Below are 15,283 nucleotides of genomic sequence, written 5' to 3' on the forward strand. Positions count from 1 at the left end.
TAGTGGCTGCACCAACTTACATTCCCACCAACAGTGTAGAAATGTTCCCTTTTCTCCACAGACTGTCCAGCATTTGTTATTTGTAGACTTTTTAATGATGGCCATTCTGACTGGTGTGAGGAGGTACCTCATTATAGTTTTGATTTGCATTTCTATAATAATTAGTGATGCTGAACATTGTTTCATGTGCCTCATTGCCATCTGTATGTGTTCTTTGGATAAATGTCTATTAAGGTCTTCTGCCCATTTTTATATTGGGCTGTTTGGTTTTTGCTGTTGTTGTTGTTGAATTGTATTAGCTGTGTGTATATTTTGGAGATTAAGCCCTAGTCTGTCACATCATTTGCAAATATTTTCTCCCCTTTCATAGGCTGTCTTTTCAGTTTTGTTTGTTTCTGTTTTTTATGGTTTCCTTTGCTGTGCAAAAGCTTGTAAGTTTGATTAGGTCCCATTTGTTTATTTTTGTTTTTATTTCTATTGCCTTGGGAGACTGACCTAATAAAACATTGGTATGATTTATGTCAGAGAATGTTTTGCTTATGCTCTCTTCTAGGAGTTCTGTGGTGTCATGTCTTATGTTTAAGTCTTTAAGCCATTTTGAGTTTCTTTTTGTGCATTGTGTGAGGGTGTGTTCTAACTTCATTGATTCACATGTGGCTGTCTAAGTTTCCCAGCATCACTTGCTGGAGACACTGTTTCCCATTTTATATTCTTTCCTCCTTTGTCAAAGATTAATTGACGATAGGTGTGTGGGTTTGTTTTGGGGTTCTCTATTCTGTTCCATTGGTCTGTTTGTCCGTTTTTGTGCCAATAGCACACTGTTTTGATAACTGTAGCTTTGTAGTATTGTCTGAAGTCTGGGAGAGTTATGCTTACTGCTTTGTTCCCCCCACCCCCCAAGATTGCTTTGGAAATTATATGTCTTTTATGGTAGCATGTAAATTTTAGGGTTATTTATTCTAGTTCTGTGAAAAATGTCTTGGGTATTTTGATAGGGATCACATTAAATCTGTAGATTGCTTTGGGTAGTACTGCCATTTTAACAATAATTCTTCTAATCCAAGAGCATGGGCTATCTTTCTATTTCTTTGAAATCTTTTTAATTTCTTTTATTAATGTTTTATAGTTTTCAGCATGTAAATCTTTCACCTACTTGTCAAGTTTATTCTTAGGGTTTTTTTTTTTTGGTGCTATTTTAAAAGGTTTTTTTTTTTTTTACATTCCCTTTCTGATATTTCATTTTTAGTGTAAAGAAATGCAGCCCATCTTTGAATGTTTATCTTGTATTCTGTTACTTTGCTGAATTTATTTGTTAGTAGTCTTTGTGTGGAGTCCTTAGGGTTTTGTATATATAGTATTATTAAATCTGCATATAGTGACAATTTTACCTCTTCCCTTCTAATTTGGATATGTTTTATTTCTTTTTCTTATCTGATTACTGTGGCTAGGACTTCCAATATTATGTTGAATAGAAGTGGTGAGAGTGGGCATCCTTGTCTTGTTCCAGATTTTATCTGGAAGACTTTTAGCTTTTCACTGTTGAGTATTATATTGGCTGTGGGTTTGTCATAAATGGCTTTCATTATTTTGAAATAAGTTCCCTCTATTCCTGCTTAGGTAAGAATTTTTATCATGAATGAATGTTGAATTTTGTCAAATGTTTTTCTACATCTATTGAGATGATCATGTGGTTTTTTACTTTTCTTTTTTTAATGTGGTGTATTACATTGATTGATTTGCAAAGTTGAACCATCCTCATGAACTTGGGATGAATCCCACTTGGTCGTTGTGTGTGATCTTTTTTATATGTTGTTGGATTCAGTTTGCTAATATTTTGTTGAGAATTTTGGCATCTATGTTCATCAAAAATATTGGCCTGTAATTTTATTTTTTGGTGGTGGTGGTGTCTTTTTCTGGTTTTGGTATCAGGGTGACTGTGGCTTCATAGAATGTCTCTGGGAGTGTTCCCTCCTCTTCAATCTTTTGGAAGAGTTTGAGAAGAATCAGTATAAGTTCTTTGTATGTTTGGTAGAATTCACCTGTGAAGCTATCTGGTCATGGACTTTTGTTTGTAGGGAACTTTTTTTTGGGGGGGAACTTTTTTTTTAATTACAGACTCTAATTTACTTCCAGTGATTGGTCGGTTCAAATCATCTATTTCTTCTTGAGTCAATTTTGCTGGGCTGTATGTTTCTAAAAAGTTGTCCATTTCTTCTAGGTTGTCAAATTTGTTGACATATAATTGTTCATACAATTATATATGTCATAAGGTAATACACCATATGTCATAAGGTAATACACCTTATGGTTTTATGCATTTCTGTGGTATCAGTTGAGATTTCTTCTTTTCATTTCTTATTTTGTTATTTGGGTTCTCTCCTTTGTCTTCTTGATGAGCGTGGCCAGAAGTTTGTCAATTTTGTTTACCTTTTCAAAGAGAGAGCTCTTGGTTTTATTAAGTTTTTTCTATTGTTTTTTAATCTCTATTTTATTTATTTCCTTCCTGATCTTTATTATTTCCTTCCTTCTACTGACTTTAGGTTTTGCTTGTTCTTCTTTTTCTAATTCTTTTAGGTGGTGGGTTAGGTTGTTGACTTGAGAATTTTCTTGTTTTTTGAGGAAGCCTGTATGGCTATGAACTTCCCTCTAAGTACTGCTTTTTCTGCATCCCATAGATTTTGTAATTATTTTCATTGTTGTTTGTCTCAAGGTATTTTTTAATTTCCTTTGTGATTTCCTCACTGACCCACTGGTTTTTTAGTAGTATGTTGTTTAGTCTCCATGTAGTCATTTTTTTCTCTTCTCTTTTCCTGTGGTTGATTTCTAGTTTCATGCCATTGTGGTCAGAGAAGATGCTTGAAATAATTTCTGTACTCTTAAATTTGTTGAGGTTAGTTTTGTGCCCTAGTATGTGGTCAATCCTAGAGAATGTTCCATGTGAGCTTGAAAAGAATGTGTATTCTGTTTTTTATGGATGTAATGTCCTGAAAATATCAAGTCTAACTGTTCTATTGTATCATTTAGGAACTCTGTTGCCTTATTGATTCTCTGTCTGAAAGATCTGTCCATTGATGTGAGTGGGGTGTTAAAGTCTTCTACTATTATTCTATTTTCATTGATTTCTCCTTTCATGTCTGTTAGTATTTGTTTTATGTATTTAGGTGTTCCTATATTAAGTGCATATAAGTTGATGAGTGTAATATCTTTTTCCTGTATTGATTCTTTTATCATTATATAGTGTCCTTCTTTATTTTTCTTTATATTATTTACCTTGAAGTCTATTTTGTCTGATATGAGTATTACAACTCCTGTTTTCTTGTCATCTCCATTTGCCTGGAATATCTTTTTCCATCCTCTCACTTTCAATCTATGTGTGTCATTTGTGCTAAGGTGGGTCTCTTGTAGGCAGCATATTGTAGGCTCTTGTTTTTTTAATCCAGTCTGCCCCTCTATGTCTTTGATTGGAGCGTTCAGTCCACTGACATTTAAGGTAAGTATTGATACATAAGTATTTATTGTCATTTCAAACCTTGTTTTCAACTGGAAATGTTGGAAATCAACTGGAAATGTCTTCTATATTCCATTCTTTCTCTTTTTGTTTTTCTTTTTGTGGTTTGATGGTTTCCTTTTATTTTATGCTTGTGTTCTCTTCTTTTTGGTTTTTATAAATCTATTTTATGTTTTTGATTTGTGGTTACCCTGCTTTTCAAGTATGTTAACCCCTTCCTATATCTGCTTGCTTTAGACTGATAGTCATATAAGCTCAAAAACATTCTTAAAAAAAGAATCTTCATTTTCTTACTCTTCTTCCCCACATTTTATGATTTTGATGTCCCTCTTTACATCTTCATGTTTATCCTTTTGCTGTTCCATGTGTTTATCATTGTTTTCACAGATAGGTGTTTTTTTTTTTTTATCTGTATACTTGTTTATTTAACTGATTTACTTTCCAATTTTGATTTCCTCCTTCCTATATCTTCTTGCTTATTTTCTATTTAGAGATGACCTTTCAATATTTCTTTTAGGATAGGTTTACTATTGCTGTATTCTTTTAGTTTTTGCTTGTCTGAGAAATTCTTTATTTCTCCTCTTTCTAAATGATAACTTGCTGGATAGAGTTTCTAGATTGCAGATTTTTCTCTTTCAAGACTTTGAATATATTTTGCCACTCCTTTCTGGCCTGCAGTATTTCTGTAGAGAAATCAGCTGATAGCCTTATGGGGGTTCCCTTGTAATTAACTCTTTGTTTTTCTCTTGCTGCCTTTAGAAACCTCCCTTTATCTTTAACTTTTGCCATTTTTTAGTATAATATGTCTTGGTGTAGGTCTGTTTGGGTTCATCTTGTTTTGGACCCTCTGTACTTCCTATATCTGGATATCAGTTTCCTTTTTAGGTTTCGGAAGTTTTCAGCCATAATTTCTTCAGATACATTTTTAATCCTCTTTTCTCTTTCTTCTCCTTCTGGAATCCCTATTATACATAGATTGGCTCACTTTATATTATCCTATATGTCTCTTATATTGCTTTCATGTTTTTTTCATTTGGCTTTCTGCCTGCTCTTTTGATTGGGTAATTTCCATTATTCTATCTTCCAGGTCACTTATTCTTTTTTTCTGCATTGTTCATTCTGCTATTCATTGCCTTGAGCTCAGCTTTCACCTCAGCAAATGAGTTTTCTAATTTTTCTTGACTCTTCCTTACAGTTTCTAGTTCCTTTTTACATCAATCCGCATTTCTGTCAATAGCCTTTCTTCAGTATTTTCATAACCTCCTTTTTGAGCTCGGTGTCTGTAAGACTGAAGAGGTCTGTTTCATTGTTTGTTCCTTCAGGGGAATTCTCTTGGTCTTTTAACTGAGAGTGGTTCCTCTGATTCTTCATTCTGCTTATACTTCTCTTACTCTGTGAGTTTAGGAGAAACAAATATCTACTGTAGTCTTGGAGAACTATTTATATGTGGGAGCATCCCTGTGTAGCTTGTGTGGGTTTAATTTTTTTTTGGCATGAGGGATGTTTTTGGTTTGGATGCTTGCCATCTCTTTCCTCAGCATGTGCTGGTGGTTATCCCATTGATAGGGGGTGTGCAGGTGCATGGCTCACATGCATGCTCCCAGAAAGGAAGGTGCAGTGGTTGGCTCCAGGTTGTGGGTTCCTTGGCGGAGGTGACTGGCTGCATGTACTCCCAGGGTGGTGGGGGTAGTGACCTGCACTCACCACAGGACGCTCAGTGAGACCAGTTCACGCATGCCTCTGGAGTCTGAGATGGCGGCGGCAGCTCACACCTGCCCCCGTAGTTCATGCAGGCAGTGCCCTGTCACCTGAGAGTGCATAGAGAAAGAAGCTCCTATGGTGGGCCCACTCATCTCCTCGTGTGTCCCCCAACAATGGCATCTTGCCTCTCTGATGGGCCCAGGCTTCTTCCCATACTCCCTAGTTGTGGCACACCACATCCTAGCCCTCTCAGGCTGTCTTCATGCAGCCAACCCCCATCCTCTACTCAGGGTCTGATCTCTGAAGCCTGATCCTCAGCACCAAGCCCCCAGCAACCCCAACAGACAAACATCTCAGGCTAGGGTGTGCTGGTTGGCACAAATCATTTGTGTAGATTTCTCTCTGCTTTGTCCTCTGCAAACCTGTTGCTGTCTTCTCTGGGCTCTGAAACTCCCCCTCTGTCCTGGCTGATCTCCCTGCCAGAAAGCGGACTTTCCTGTGTGTGGAAACCTTTCCTCTTTCACAGCTCCCTCCCAGGGGTGCAGGTCCCATCCCATTCCTTTCTCTCTTTTTTTTCTTTTGTCCTACCCAGTTACATGGAGATTTTCTTGCCCTTTTGGAGGTCTGAAGTCTTCTTCCACTGTTCAGTAGATGTTCTGTGAGAGATGTTCCACATGTAGATGCATTTTTGATGCATCTGTGGGGAGAAGATGAACTCCACGTCCTACCCTCCACCATCTTGATCCTCTCTCATATATAGCTTTTATTTTGCTGAGACATGTTCCATCTCTCCACTTTGGTGAGAGTTTTTTTTATCATGAATGTATTCTGAATTTTATCAAATGCTTTTTCTGCATCTATTGAGGTGATCATGTGGTTTTTGTCTTTTCTTTTGTTGCTGTGGTATATCACATTGATTGATTTGTGTATGCTGAACCATCCTTGTGAATCTGGGATAATCCAACTTGATCATGGTGTATGATCCTCCTTATGTGTTGTTGGATTTGGTTTGCTAATATTTTGTTGAGGATTTTTACACCTACATTCATCAAAGATATTGAACTTGTAATTTTCTTTTCTGGTAGTATCTTTGCCTGGTTTTGGTATCAGGGTGATGTTGGCTTTGTAGAATGAATTTGGGAGTGTTCCTTCCTCTTCAATCTTTTGGAAGAGTTTGGGAAGAATTGGTATAAGTTCTTCTTTGTATATTTGGTAGAATTCCCCAGTGAATCCATCTGATCCTGGACTTCTGTTTGCAGGGAGATTTTTTAATTACAGATTCTATTTCACTTCTAGTGATTGTTGTCTTCAAATCATCTATTTCTTCTTGATTCAGTTTTGATGGGCCATTTATTTCTAGAAACTTGTCTATTTCTTCTAGGTTGTCAAATTCGTTGGTGTATAATTGTTCATAGTAGTGTCTTATGGTTTTTTATATTTCTGTGGTATCAGTTGTTATTTCTCCTCTTTCATTTCTTATTTTGTATTTGGGTCCTCTTTCTTTTCTTCTTGGTGAGCCTGGCCAGATGTTTGTCAGTTTTTTTTATCCTTTCAAAAGAACAGTTCTTGGTTTTATTGACCTTTTCTATTGTTTTTTAATCTCTATCTTATTTATCTCTGCTCTGATCTTATTGTTTCCTTCCTTCTGCTGACTTTAACTTTTGTTTGTTCTTCTCTTTCTAATTCTTTTAGGAAGTAGGTTACATTGTTTATTTGAGATTTTTCTTGTTTTTGAGGAAGGCTGTATTAGTATACACGTCCCTCTTAGGACTGATTTTGCTGCATCACATAGATTTTGTAATTGTTTTCATTGTCATTTTTCTCAAGGTATTTTAAATTTTCCTATTTGATTTCATCTTTGGCTCATTGGTTATTTAGTATCATGTTGTTTAGTCTCCATGTAATCATTTTTTCTCATATCTCTTTCTGTGGTTGATTTCTAGTTTAATATCACTGTGGTCAGAAAAGATGCTTGAAATAATTTCTATACTCTTAAATTTGTTGAAGTTTTTTTGTGTCCTAGTATGTGGTCTATCTGAGAGAATGTTCCTTGTGCCCTTGAAAAGAATGTGTATTCTCGAGTTTTTTTGGCTGTATTGTCCTGAAAATATCAATTAAGTCTAAATGTTCTATTGTATCATTTAGGATCTCTGTTGCCATATTAATTTTTTGTCTGGAAGATCTGTCCATTGATGTGAGTGAGGTATTAATGCCTCCTACTATTATTATATTCTCATCAGTTTCTCCCTTTATGTCTGTTAGTATTTGTTTTATATTTAGGTGCTCCTATATTGGGTGCATATGTATTAACGAGTGTAATATCCTCTTCTTGTATTGATCCTTATATCATTATATAGTGTCATTCTTTATCTTTCTTTATGGCCTTTGTTTTAAGTCTATTTCATCTCATGTGAGTATCACTACTACCACATTCCTGTCATTTCTGTTTGCATGAAATACCTTTTTTCAATTTCCTCACTTGCAATCTGTGTGTCCTTCACCCTAAAATGGGTCTCTTATAGGCAGCATATTGTTGGCTCTTGTTTTATTATCCAATCTGCTGCTCTATGTCTTTTGACTGGAGCATTTAGTCCATTGACATTTAAGCTAATTATTGATAGGTATGTATTTATTGTCATTGTAAACTTTTTTTTCCAGTTGCTTTCATATTTCTTTTTTGTTCCTTTCTTTTTTTTTTTTTTTTTTTTCACAGTATGCGGGTCTCTCACTGTTGTGGCCTCTCCCGTTGCAGAGCACAGGCTCCGGACCTGCAGGCTCAGCAGCCATGGCTAATGGGCCCAGCCCCTCCACAGCATGTGGGATCTTCCCGAACTGGGGCACGAACCCGTGTCCCCTGCATCAGCAGGCAGACTCACAACCACTGCACCACCAGGGAAGCCCTGTTCCTTTCTTTTTCTGTTTCTTTTTCCTTTGTGGTTTAATGGTTTTCTTTTGTATTATTTATGCTTGAGTTCTCTTCTTTTTGGTTTTTGTGAATCTATTGTATATTTTGATTTGTGGTTACCCTGGTTTTGAGAAGACCTTTCAATATTTCTTTAGGTTAGATTTAGTACTGCTGTATTCTTGTAGTTTTTTGTTTCTCTGTGGAATTCCTTCTCTCTCCTTATATTCTAAATGATAATCTTGCTGGGTAGAGTACCCTGGGTTGTAGGTTTTTCCCTTTCAGGACTTTGAAGATATCATGACACTCCCTTCTGGCCTGCAAATTTTCTTTAGAGAAATCAGCTGATAGTCTCATGGGGGTTCCCTTGTAACTGGCTCTTTGGTTTTCTCTTGCTGCTTTTAGAAGCCTCTCTTAATCTTTAAATTTTTCAATTTTATTTATGATATGTCTTAGTGTGGGTCTGTTTGGGTTCATTTTGTTTGGGACCCTCTGTGTTTCCTGTACCTGGATATCTGTTTCCTTCTTTAGGTTTAGGAAATTTTGGGCCATAATTTCTTCAAATACATTTCCAATCACCTTCTCTCTAGCTTCTCCTTCTGGATTCCCTTTATACATAGATTGGCACACTTTATATTATCCCATAAGTCTCCTATATTGCTTTCATTTTTTTTCATTTGGCTTTCTGTCTGCTGTTCTGATTAATTTCCACTATTCTATCTTCTAGATTACTTATTCACTCCTATTATTATTATCTAGTTTGCTGTTCATCACCTTTAGCTCAGTTTTCATCTCAACAAGTGAGTTGTCCAACTTTGATTGGCTCTTATTTACAGTTTCTAGTCCCTTGTTACTGCTATCTGCATTTCAACTGATAACCTTTCTTAATTCATCAGTATTTTTATTACCTCCTTTTTGAACTTGGGGTCTAATAGACTGAAGAGGTCTGTTTCACTATTTGTTCTTTGAGGAGGATTTTGTTGTTTTTTAAACTGGGAGTGGTTCCCTTTTCTTCATTTTATTTCTATTTCCCTGACTTTATAAATTTAGGAGAAACAGTTATCCACTGTGGTCTTGAAGAGCAGTTTTTATGTGGGAGCACCCCTGAGGAGACTGTGTGAATCCAATATTTTTGGTTGCTTTTGGTATGGATGACTGCCACATCTCTCATTAGGATGTTCTGGCTGTTATTGCCTTGATTGGGGTTGTGATTGGTGTTGTGGGGACCAGAGCCTGCACTTTATGTTGAACGGGGCCTCTTCTTTGCTCTGTTGGATTGTATTTTTGGTGTTTTTGTGAAGGTGGGCTCTACATCTTTCAATTTCACCATCACGGTCTCCACCAAATAACTATATTATTTAAAAATTGGAAGAATGACATAGTTCTATTTTTTATTTTTTCTAACATATTTATTGGACTATAATTGCTTTACAATGGTGTGTTAGTTTCTGCTTTATAGCAATGTGAATCAGCTATACATATACATATATCCCCATATCTCCTCCCTCTTGCATCGCCCTCCCACCCTCCTTACCCCACCCCTCTAGGTGGTCACAAAGCACCTAGGTAACCACCCTGTGTTATGCAGCTGCTTCCCAGTAGCTATCTATTTTACATTTGGTAGTATATATACGTCCATGCCACTCTTTCACTTCGTCCCATCTTCCGCTTCCCCTTCCCCATGTCCTCAAGTCCATTCTCTAATCTGTATCTTTATTACTGCCCTGCCCCTAGGTTCTTTAGAACCATTTTCTTTCCTTTTCTTTTTTAGATTCCACATATATGTGTTAGTATATGGTATTTGTTTTTCTCTTTCTGACTTACTTCACCCTCACCCTGTATGACAGTCTCTAGGTCCATCCACCTTACTACAAATAACTCAATTTTGTTTCTTTTTATGGCTGAGTAATATTCCACTGTATGTATGTGCCACATCTTCTTTATCCATTCATCTGGCGATGGACACTTAGGTTGCTTCCATGTCCCGGCTATTGTAAATAGAACTGCAATGAACATTGCGGTACGTGGCTCTTTTTGAATTAGTTTTCTCAGGGTATATGCCCAGTAACGGGATTGCTGGGTCATATGGTAGTTCTATTTTTAGTTTTTCAAGGAAGCTCCATACTGTTTTAGAGTAGCTGAATCAACTTACATTCCCACCAACAATGCAAGAGGGTTCCCTTTTCTCCACACACTCTCCAGCATTTGTTTGTAGATTTTTTGATGATGGCCATTCTGACTGGTGTGAGGTGAAATCTCATTGTAGTTTTGATTTGTATTTCTCTAATGATTAATGATGTTGAGCATTCTTTCATGTGTTTGTTGGCAACATGTATATCTTCTTTGGAGAAATGTCTATTTAGGTCTTCTGCCCATTTTTGGATTGGGATGTTTGTTTTTTTGATATTGAGCTGCATGTGCTGCTTGTATATTCAGTTGTTTCACTTGCAAATATTTTCTCCCATTCTGAGGGTTGTCTTTTTGTCTTGTTTATGGTTTCCTTTGCTGTGCAAAAGCTTTTACGTTTCATTAAGTCCCATTTGTTTATTTTTGTTTTTATTTCCATTTCTCTAGGGGTTGGGTGAAAAAGGATCTTGCTGTGATGTATGTCATAGAGTGTTCTGCCTATGTTTTCCTCTCAGAGTTTGATAGTGTCTGGCCTTACATTTAGGTCTTTAATCCATTTTCAGTTTATTTTTGTGTATGGTGTTAAGGAGTGTTCTAATTTCATTCTTTTACATGTAGCTGTCCACTTTTCCCAGCACCACTTGTTGAAGAGGCTGTCTTTTCTCCATTCTATATTCTTGCCTTTTTTATCAAAAATAAGGTGACCATATATGAATGGGTTTATCTCTGAGCTTCCTATCCTGTTCCATTGATCTATATTTCTGTTTTTGTGCCAGTACCATACTGTCTTGATTACTGTAGCTTTGTAGTATAGTCTGAAGTCAGGGAGCCTAAGTTCTCCAGCTCCATTTTTCTTTCTAAAGATTGCTGTGGCTCTTCCGTGTCTTTTGTGTTTCCGTATAAATTGTGCAATTTTCTGTTCTAATTCTGTGAAAAATGTCAGTGGTAGTTTGATAGGGATTGCATTGAATCTGTAGATTGCTTTGCACAGTATAGTTTTTTTTACAATGTTGATTCTTCCAGTCCAAGAACATGGTATATCTCTCTGTTTGTATCGTCTTTAATTTCTTTCATCAGTATCTTATAGTTTTCTGCATACAGGCTTATTGCCTCCTTAGGTAAGTTTATTCCTAGGTATTTTATTCTTTCTGTTGGAATGGTAAATGGGAGTGTTTCCTTAATTTCACTTTCAGATTTTTCATCGTTAGTGTATAGGAATTCCAGAGATTTCTGTGCATTAAATTTGTATCCTGCTACTTTACCAAATTCATTGATTAGCTCTAGTAGTTTTCTGATAGCATCTTTAGGATTCTCTATGTATAGTATCATGTCATCTGCAAACAGAGACAGCTTTTACTTCTTCTTTTCTGATTTGGATTCCTTTTATTTCTTTTTCTTCCCTGATTGCCGTGGCTAACACTTCCAAACCAATGTTGAATAATAGTGGTGAAAGTGGGCGACCTTGTCTTGTTCCTGATCTTAGAGGAAATGGTTTCAGTTTTTCACCATTGAGAACGATGTTGGCTGTGGATATGTCATATATGACCTTTATTATGTTTAGGGAAGTTCCCTCTATGCCTCCATTCTGGATGGTTTTATCATAAATGTGTGTGTTTAATTTTGTCGAAAGCTTTTTCTGCATCTATTAAGATGATCATATGGTTTTTCTCCTTCGATTTTTAATATGGAGTATCACATTGATTGATTTGCATATATTGAAGAATCCTTGCATTCCTGGGATAAACCCCATTTGATCATGGTGTATGACCCTTTTATGTGCTGTTGGATTCTCTTTGCTAGTGTATTGTTGAGGAGTTTTGCATCTATGTTCATCAGTGATATTGGCCTGTAGTTTTCTTTCTTTGTGACATATTTGTCTGTTTTGGTATCAGAGTGACGGTGGCCTCATAGAATGAGTTTTGGAGTGTTCCTACCTCTGGTATATTTTGGAAGAGGTGTTAGCTCTTAGAAGAATAGGTGTTAGCTCTTCTCTAAATGTTTGATAGAATTCAACTGTGAAGCCATCTGGTCCTGGATTCTTGTTTGTTGGAAGATTTTTAATCACAGTTAAAATTTCATTGCTTCTGATTGGTCTCTTTATATTTTCTATTTCTTCCTGGTTCAGTCTCAGAAGGTTGTGTTTTTCTAAGAATTTGCCCATTTCTTCCAGGTTGTCCATTTTATTGGCATACGGTTGCTTGTAGTAATATCTCCTGATCCTTTGTATTTCTGCAGTGCCAGTTGTTACTTCTCCTTTTTCCTTTCTAATTCTATTGATTTGAGTTTTCTCCCTTTTTTTCTTGATGAGTCTGGCTAGTGGTTTTTCAATTTTGTTCATCTTCTCAAAGAACCAGCTTTTAGGTTCATTTATCTGTGCTATTGTTTCCTTCATTTATTTCTGATCTGATCTTTATGATTTATTTCCTTCTGCTAACTTTGGGGATTTTTGTTCTTCTTTCTCTAATTGCTTTAGGTGTAAGGTTAGATTGTTTATTTGAGATGTTTCTTTTTACTTGAGGTAGGATTGTGTTGCTATAAACTTCCCTCTTAGAACTAACTGCTTTTCTGCATACCATAGGTTTTGGGTCGTCATGTTTTAATTGTCATTTCTTTCTAGGTATTTTTTGAATTCCTCTTTGATTTCTTCAGTGATCTCTTGGTTATTTAGTAGCCCCCATGTATTTGTATTTTTTACAGAGATTTTACTGTAATTGATGTCTAGTCTCATAGCATTGTGGTTGGAACAGATACTTGATATGATTTCAATTTTCTTAAATTTACCAAAGCTTGATTTGTGACCAAAGATATGATCTATCTTAGAGAAATTTCCATGAGCACTTGAGAAGAAAGTGTATTCTGTTGCTTTTGAATGGAATGTCCTATAAATATCAATAAAGTGCAACTTGTTTAATGTATCATTTAAAGCTTGTGTTTCCTCATTTATTCTCTGTTTGGATGATCTGTCCATGGGTGAAGGTGGGGTGTTAACGTCCCCTACTATGATTGTGTTACTTTCGATTTCTCCTTTTATGGCTGTTAGTATTTGCCTTATGTATTGAGGTGCCCTTATCTGGGTACATAAATATTTACAATTGTTATATCCTCTTCTTGGATTGATCCCTTGATCATTATGTAGTGTCCTTCTTTGTCTCTTGTGATAGTTTTTATTTTAAAGCCTATTTTGTCTGATATGAGAATTGCTACTCCAGCTTTCTTTTGATTTCCATTTGCATGGAATATCTTTTCCATCCCCTCACTTTCAGTCTGTATGTGTCCCTAGGTCTGAAGTGGGTCTCTTGTAGACAGCATATATATGGGTCTTATTTTTGTATCCATTCAGCCAGTCTATATGTTTTGGTTGGAGCATTTAATCCATTTACATTTAAGGTAGTTATCAATATGTATGTTCGTATTACCATTTTCTTAAATGTTTTGGATTTATTTTCGTAGGTCTTTTCCTTCACTTGTGTTTCCTGCCTTGAGAAGATCCTTTAGCATTTGTTGTAAAGCTGGTTTGCTGGTGCTGAATTCTCTTAACTTTTGCTTGTCTGTGAAGTTTTTAATTTCTCCATAGAATCTGAATGAGATTCTTGCTGGGTGGCGTAATCTTGGTTATAGGTTTTTCCCTTTCATCACTTTAAATATATCCTGCCAGTCCCTTCTGGCTTGCAGAGTTTCTGTTGAAAGATCAGTTGTTAACCTTATGGGGTTTCCCTTGTATGTTATTTGTTGTTTTTCCCTTGCTGCTTTTAATGTTTTTTCTGTAAATTTAATTTTTGATAGTTTGAATAATATATGTCTTGGCAAGTTTCTTTTTGGATTTATCCTGTATGGGACTCTGTGTACTTCCTGGACTTGATTGACTATTTCCACTCCCATATTAGCAAAGTTTTCAACTATAATCTCTTCAAATATTTTCTCAGTCCCTTTCTTTTTCTCTTCTTCTTCTTGGACCTCTATAATTAGAATGTTGGTGCGTTTAATGTTGTCCCTGAGGTCTCTAAGGCTGTCCTCAATTCTTTTCATTCTTTTTTCTTTATTCTGCTTTGCAGTAGTTATTTCCACGATTTTATCTTCCAGGTCACTATCCGTTCTTCTTCCTCAGTTATTCTGCCATTGATTCCTTCTAGAGAATTTTTAATTTCATTGTGTTGTTCATCATTATTTGTTTGCTCTTTAGTTCTTCTAGGTCCTTTTGAAACATTTCTTGTATTTCCTTCATTCTATTTCCAAGATTTTGGATCATCTTTACTATCATTACTCTTAATTCTTTTTCAGGTAGATGGCCTGTTTCCTCCTCATTTGTTTGGCCTGGTGGGGTTTTTCCTTGCTCCTTCATCTGCTGTGTGTTTCTCTGTCTTCTCATTTTGCTTAACTTACTGTGTTTGGTGTCTCCTTTTTGCAGGCTGCAGGTTCGTAACTCCCATTGTTTTTGGTGTCTGTCCCCAGAGGGTAAGGTTGGTTCAGTGGGTTGTGTAGGCTTCCTGGTGGAGGGATCTAGTGCCTGTGTTCTGGTGGATGAGGCTGCATCCTGTCTTTCCGGTGGGAAGGACCACATCCAGTGGTGTGTTTTGAGGTATCTGTGGCCTTATTATGATTTTAGGCAGCCTCTCTGCTAATGGGTGGTGTTGTGTTCCTGTCTTGCTAGTTGTCTGGCATATGATGTCCAGCACTGTATCTTACTGGTTGTTGAGTGGAGCTGGGTCTTAGCGTTGCGATGGAGATCTGTGGGAGAGCTTTCACCATTTGATAATGTGTGGAGCCAGGAGGTTTCTGGTGGAGTAATGTCCTGAACTCAGCTCTCCCACCTCAAAGGCAGAGCCCTGACACCTGGCCAGAGCAGCAAGACCCTGTCTGCCACGTGGCTCAGAAGGAAAAGGAGAAAATAAGAAAAAGAAAAAATAAAATAAACAAATGTCAAAATTATTAAAAATAAAAAAATTTTAAGTAAAACAAAAAGAAAGAAAAAAGAGAGCAACCAAACCAAAAAACAAATCCACCAATGATAACAAGTGCTAAAAACTATACTTAAAAAAAACACACAC

Source organism: Phocoena phocoena, chromosome 11 (genome assembly GCF_963924675.1).
Source record: "Phocoena phocoena chromosome 11, mPhoPho1.1, whole genome shotgun sequence".
NCBI classification, from domain to species: domain Eukaryota; kingdom Metazoa; phylum Chordata; class Mammalia; order Artiodactyla; family Phocoenidae; genus Phocoena; species Phocoena phocoena.